The sequence below is a fragment of the Amblyomma maculatum genome, chromosome 6 (genome assembly GCF_055883805.1).
Source record: "Amblyomma maculatum isolate TAMU_Amacu chromosome 6, ASM5588380v1, whole genome shotgun sequence".
Taxonomy (NCBI): Eukaryota; Metazoa; Arthropoda; class Arachnida; order Ixodida; family Ixodidae; genus Amblyomma; species Amblyomma maculatum.
The window spans coordinates 173,979,332-173,986,328 of record NC_139349.1 but is presented as its reverse complement, the minus strand read 5'-3'; positions in this window follow the sequence as shown (position 1 = coordinate 173,986,328).

The following is a 6,997-nucleotide window of genomic DNA, read 5'->3' as shown; positions in this document are numbered from 1 at the left end:
ATAGGACGCAACACAAGAGAACGAAGGTAGACGGGACGGAGCGCTGAATTGACAACTTTTATTTTCGAAAGAAGATGACCCGTATTTAAGCGGTGCGTATCAGAACACGTGATCAAGGCAGGGAGCAAAACAATGCTGAAAAAACCTTTCTTGAAGAAAAAAATGACCGAAGACAACAAAAATGTTATGAGGGATAAGCTCTGATAAATAATTTCTGCTGCATGAAAGTTATCTCCAGTGCCAATAACCAAACAGCCAAAGCGAAGAAAATGAACATGATTAAAGGTTTTTAAACTGACGCATGCCCAGAACTATACAGCGACGCACGCTGCTAAAAGTCTAAAAAGCGCCAAAAACCAATAAAAAAGAGAGATGAATATTTAAACGCAAAAAACACAACAATGTTTGTACAAACAAGAATGTGAACATGGCACTAATCGCAATGAAAATATGTAATAATGTTTGAATGTTAGAAATGAAAACATTGACAGGACTGTGAGCATGACAATAACAGGATAAAGGCCCGACAAAAACACGGCCAAAAAGGATGAACAATGACAAACGACTAAAAAACACAACCAAAAAGAGGTGAAAGCTTTCGAACTCTGTTAAAATCTATAATATCTTGAGAGAAAGGCTACTTCTTTTTCTGACAGTAAAATTGAAGGCATGCTTACGCACTGACCCTTTGAATGCTGGCAGCTTCATAATCTCACGTGTTAGCTTATCAACGTGTCTCCCTATCACTGAGGTTGTTTTCGAATTCTGGTCAGCATCTTGATTCCTCATGTTCACCACAATCCCTACAGTGAATGCCTAGATGGCGCGACTTTTGAACGGTTACACTGTATTTGTGTTCTTTCAGTCTCTCGTTTAAGCAACGACCCGTCTGACCAATGCGCTTTTTCCCGCAAGACAGAGGAATGGAATAAATAACCGACTTAGAGAAAGGGCTGCCGGTGGCGAGTGGTGCAAATGTTCCTTAATTTTTTAGGTTTATTTAAGCGATTGCAGAGACATGCTAAACGCTCTGGGGCACTGAAAACTACTTCTACACCAACTTTTTTTGCCATTTTTCCCAGGCATTGGAACAAGCAGGCTACCCTCCTAAGTTTTTGGCCTGTGTTGCTGAAAGTATGCTGAATAAGTCAAAAAGACATTTAGCTGAAAGACAACAGATGCGCAGAAAGAATTTGGTTGTTCTGCCATACAAGCATCAAATTTCCCACAACCTGAGAAAATTGGCTGGTTGGGAGTCCGTCACTATGTGTGATGACTTATTTTGGTTGTCTTGTGTTTTTATGGTGATGGCTATTGCCAGTGATTCCGCTTCCGCAGGATCCTTGGCATAGATCGAAGCCTGAATAATTGGCCTCTTCTTGTGGTCAACTGCAGCTATTGTGAACTTGCCAGGTTCGCCGTAAGCCCCTATGTCCACGTAGACAACTTCCGCGTCTTTAGACAATTGTTTTTCCAATGATTTGACTCTGGCTTTCCTTCGACCCTTCTGTAACTCATGGTGCATGTGCCTGGGTATCGGGTTCACATAGATGTTGTTTCTTGTGGATGTCGGAATTTGTGATTTGATCTCAGAAGTTCTTAGTGCCTGCCATAGCCCTAGTTTTGACAGGATTTCCCTACCCGCCTGCGTTGTTGTTAGGCGTTGTTTCTGACTCTCTAGAACCGCCTCCTTGAGCTCCTCGAAGTTGTTGTGCACTCCGAGTGCCCAAAGACGTTCCGTTGATGTTGTTGGCGAGAGGTTTAGGGCCGTTTTATAGGCTCCTCTTATGATAGTGTCAATGGCCCTTTTATCAGTGAATCTAATTTCGTGATATGGGAGCCCGTAGGTAATTCTGCTAACGACTAGGGCCTGTACAAGGCGTAGGGTGTCCTCCTCCCTCATCCCTTTCCGGTGGTAGGTCACCCTTCTAATCATTCTGGAAATTTGGTTGACTGTGGTTTTGAGTGTTTTGATTGTATAATCCACTCTCAAATTGCTTTGCAACCACAGCCCCAAAACTCTGATCTTGTCCTTCTCTTGAATTATCTGGTCTCCTAGAGAGAGCTGAATTTCTCCTGGGGACTTGTAATTTCTTCTGTGTAGCCTGATAAGTTCGGATTTTTCTGGGGAGCATTGAAGACCACTCTCCCCGGCAAATTCCTCGACTAGGTCTATAGCGGCTTGCAGAGCTTCTTTTTGCGCCAAGGATCCCTGAGTAGCCCAGATGGTGATGTCGTCCGCGTATAAAGTGAAGCCAATATCAGTGCGGGTCAACAGTTTTTTTGCTAAATTTATCATTGCTATGCTAAATAGCATTGGAGAGATTATTGAACCCTGCGGTGTACCTTTGTTCGGCATGGGTACTTTTGGTGATCGGATCTCTCCAATTCCTATGGTGGCTGTGCGATCTGAGAGGAAAGCCTTCACGTATTTGAAAATTTTCTCTCCGCAGTTGATATTGTTTAATTCTTGCAATATGGTTTGGTGGCCAATGTTGTCGAATGCTCCTTTGAGATCTAGTGCCAGAATGAAATTTTCGCCTTTTCGGGGTATGGTGTTGATTACCTCTTCCCTAATCCGGAGGAAAGCATCTTGCGTGCAGAGTCCCTTGCGGAAGCCCAGCATGCAGGAAGGAAAGATGTTGTTTTCGTCGATGTAATTTTGGAGCCTTAGGTGGACTACTTTTTCATAGAGTTTTCCCAGGCAAGAAGTGAGGGAGATAGGACGGAGACTCTCCACAGCCGGTGGCTTTCCAGCCTTTGGTATCGTGATGATATCCGCGTGTCTCCAAGCTGATGGGACCTGTCCCTTCTCCCACAGTTCTTCGTTGATGTACTTCGTTAGGTCTTGCAGATGTTCGGTGCTTAAGTTCCTAATCATAGCGTAGGTGACTTTGTCTCCTCCAGGGGCAGTGTTTCTTGTAAATGTACGGGCGGCTGAGTAGACCTCCGCCAGTGTTATGGGGGAGTCAAGGGAGGGGTTTGGTTGACCCGCATATGAAGTTTGGCAAGCCGGAGTAGGGTCTCCTATGTATTTCTTGTGCATGGCGGTGATCAACTCTGCATCTGTGCCCGGGTATTTATGGGCTATGGTGTGGAGGGTTCTTCTTGTGGCCGTTTTGGTTTTTGATGTGTCTATCATGCTTCTTAATATTGACCATGCTTTAGCCGTGCTTAGGGTACCTTTCAGTGAATTGCAGAAATCTGCCCAGTTTTGCTTGGCGAGCTTTATAGCATACTCTTGTGCTTCAGCCGTAACCTGTGCTATCTTCATTTTAAGTTTTCTATTTAATTTTTGCAATTTCCACCGTTTTAATAGACTTTTTCGGGCTTCCCATAAATGTAGGAGATGTCTGTCTACTTCTGGGGTTTTGGTCGTTGTGTTGATAGTCTTGGTCGTTTTTGCATGAGCATCCTTCAGGCTTTGAACCCAATCTTCAATTGTTGTGATGCCGTCGTGTGGCCGTCTAATTTGTCTGAACTTATCCCAGTCCGTTATTTTAGTAGAGCCAATGTTCCTTTTCATACGGGTTGTCCTTAGGGATAAGCTAAGGATTTTGTGATCGCTGCCAAGTGTTTCTTCTAGATTGTTCCAGGTGCAATGTCTTATGTTTTTGGTGAAAGCTAGGTCTGGGCAGGTGTCTGTGCTTACACTGTTTCCTATTCTAGTGGGGGACATGGTGTCCGTCATAAGACAGAGGTCCAGCTGCTCAGCCGCTTCCAACAACTTGGTTCCCTTCGGGGTGTCCTTGTGGTAGCCCCATGCCGTATGTACAGCGTTTAGGTCCCCCATAATAATAAGGGGGTTCGTTCCCGCTATGCGTGTGCATTCCAGTAAAAGTGGCTTGAAACCTTCGTGCGTGTTGCTTGGAGGACTGTAAAGGTTTAGAACAAACACACTCTGCTTTCTTCTTTTTTGAGAGATGATCTCGATGAGAACTTGATTAATTTCACTGAAGGGAAGGTCGTGCGGTATGACTGTTAGTGTGGGGGCCACTAGTGTAGCTATTTTAGGTGCCGTGTCATGGGTGTATGTGAGGTATCCTTTGAGGTATGTTGTGCATCCTGTTTCTTGGAGACAGATGACGTCCGGAGGTATCGGTTGATTTTGAATAAACATCTGCAGGGAGCTGCGTTTCCTCTTGAAGGAGCGACAGTTCCACTGCCAGAGCTCTAGGAATGCACCCGCTATGCGTGTGCATTCAAGTAAAAGTGGCTTGAAATCTTCGTGCGTGTTGCTTGGAGGACTGTAAAGGTTTAGAACAAACACACTCTGCTTTCTTCTTTTTTGAGAGATGATCTCGATGAGAACTTGATTAATTTCACTGAAGGGAAGGTCATGCGGTATGACTGTTAGTGTGGGGGCCACTAGTGTAGCTATTTTAGGTGCCGTGTCATGGGTGTATGTGAGGTATCCTTTGAGGTATGTTGTGCATCCTGTTTCTTGGAGACAGATGACGTCCGGAGGTATCAGTTGATTTTGAATAAACATCTGCAGGGAGCTGCGTTTCCTCTTGAAGGAGTGACAGTTCCACTGCCAGAGCTCTAGGTGATTCAGGAGATGTCATTCCATACGTTAATGACATTTCGATGTCTACTGAGCTGTTGAACCTCGAATGATAAGCTGTTTCTCATGCGATACTGCTCAATCGAGACTGTAGTATAAGTAAAAAAAAAAAATGAATGTATTTTTTTTTACTTATTTGTGGACACTCTGAACAGATCTGGCATTCATTACATGCCATCCTGCTCCAAACAAGTTGTCGAGCGGCTGACTGCCACCTGTTACCTTCCGTCTGCGTAATATAAGTGCCTGCGGCATTTTCAGGCCCCCGTAATCGCGTTCTAGAGTTTTCAGGCTTGTCGCTTTTTATTTTTTAGGGTTTTTTCTCTTCTCTGACTACAGCTTCATTCATTCCTATTCTTCTCCCATACTCGTTCCGTCCTTCTCGGCCGCTCGATTCCCCGCAGCTTTTTTTTTTTTTTTCTCACCCACCCCCGCTTGGGGCATTCGAGCTGGCCTTTGTGAAGCTGCACCACACTTGGGAGGAGGGGCGTTCGCCACAAATGTTTTTTTTTTGTATTTTTCTACATTTTTACCGTGTTTTTTACGCCCCCCACCCCCTTCGTTTTTTGCTCGGCCTTTTCCAACTGCGCGCGCTTCTCCTGTCGTCTTCCGTTTCGCGTGTTTCTAGCCTAGAAATAAACGCCCAACGGGCGGCCAGGGCTCGTCCCTGTCTCTGCGTCTTGTGTCGTGTGGCTCTGGCATTGTTTGTGCTTCGCTACGTCGCTCGAGCTGGCTGAAACTGCTACCATTTCGCTGCGCAGGCCGCCTTTTTCAAGCGCGCGCCCTGCCCAGGCGGCCGCGCGTCTCCCTATCAAACTGTTCCGGCGCTCACTCGTGGCGCTGCCTGTTCGCCGCGAGTGCTGCCCACTGCAGTCCTCCAAGAACTCGGTATTCAATTTATTCAATTTGCGAATCGAATAATTCGAAAACATGTTAGTCGATTCTTATTCGGTAAATGCCTCACACGTGTCTCCAAGACGCTTGTAGATGTTTAGGAGCTGTCTCATGAATCCGGTGTTAAGACGATTTATCTTGGCGAGACACCTCGTAATCTCTAGTAGACAGGTGGGTGTTCATTTGGAAGATTCTAATTAGCCACACACCAATACTTCTTTTCATCTTTAGTAGTGACACAGATATACTTATCAAGCAAGGTGGCTGCAACAGCATATGTATATATATATTCAGATACAACTCAAGTCTCAAGCCACACACAATTCCTCCATGACAGAAAATTGTCCAATGGTACAGCTCTTCTATATTACCCAGATAAGATCACACCAAATTACAAGCTCAAAAATTTTGTGCCTCTGGATTGTTTGGAATGGTCAAATATCACAACCTCATTTTGTTTACTGTTCAACGCAGCAATACACATGGTGATGGTGGCCCCCCTTTGTAGCAGGTTGCCTGTTTAGCTCCAAAATCTAAAAATGTAGCCTAAAAACAAAAAAGAAAACACGGTCACTGCAGTTGTGGCATTGTCACTCTAAAGAGCATTTGCCCCCCCTTGACCCCTTGCAAACTTCCTAACCTCATCCTCCCACCCAATTTTCTGCTGCCCTTACTACGCTCTCCTTTACTTGGAAACCGATGTGTTATTTTTCGCAATACTTGTCTGCCCATGTCCATTTCTTGATTTTGACTAGAATGTCATTAATTCAAGTTTTTTCAGCATTCCCAGTTCCTAATGCTACACCTACCATTTTGCATTCCATAGCCCTCTGCATTGTCCTCATAGTAGAACCCTTTTTGTTAGCCTCAATGTTTGTGCCCCAGAGGCGAGTACCGTTAAGATGCAACTGTTGTACACTTTCCTCCTGAGTGACACTGGTAGGCTGCTAGTCATAATTTGTGAGTACTTGCCGAATGTACTCCATCCCAATCTTATTCTCCTAGTTATTTCCCTTTTGTGGTCAAGATGTGCGCTTACTACCTGTCTTAAGTAGACATAATTGCCATCACTTCCAGTGCTTCGCTACCTATTGCAAACTGCTCTTCCTTCCTGAGGCTGTTGAGACCTACTCCTTAGTATTCTATATATTAACTTTTAGGCCTACCTTTCTGCTTTTACTGTCCAGATCATTAATCACCCTTAGCAAATCTTCTAAGTTACTTAACAACATGTGATTAGCAAGGCAATTAACGTATATGGATCATTCAAGGCAGTCACTTATAACTGCTAAAGTGATTTAGCTTCTTGATACTATTTACGTTTCAGTTTCATCAGCCAAACGCTGGCTATAACATGCATTTGATGTTCAATTCAAGTGAGCTACTGCGATAACCACAATACAACTGCTATTATGATGTATGTTGTCATTCCAAATTATGGAGCAGACTAGCCGAAGTGTTCTAGTGAATTAGAACTATGTATTGCCAAATATAATGCAAGTTTTTTCGTGCCTTACATGACCTAAACACCAACTA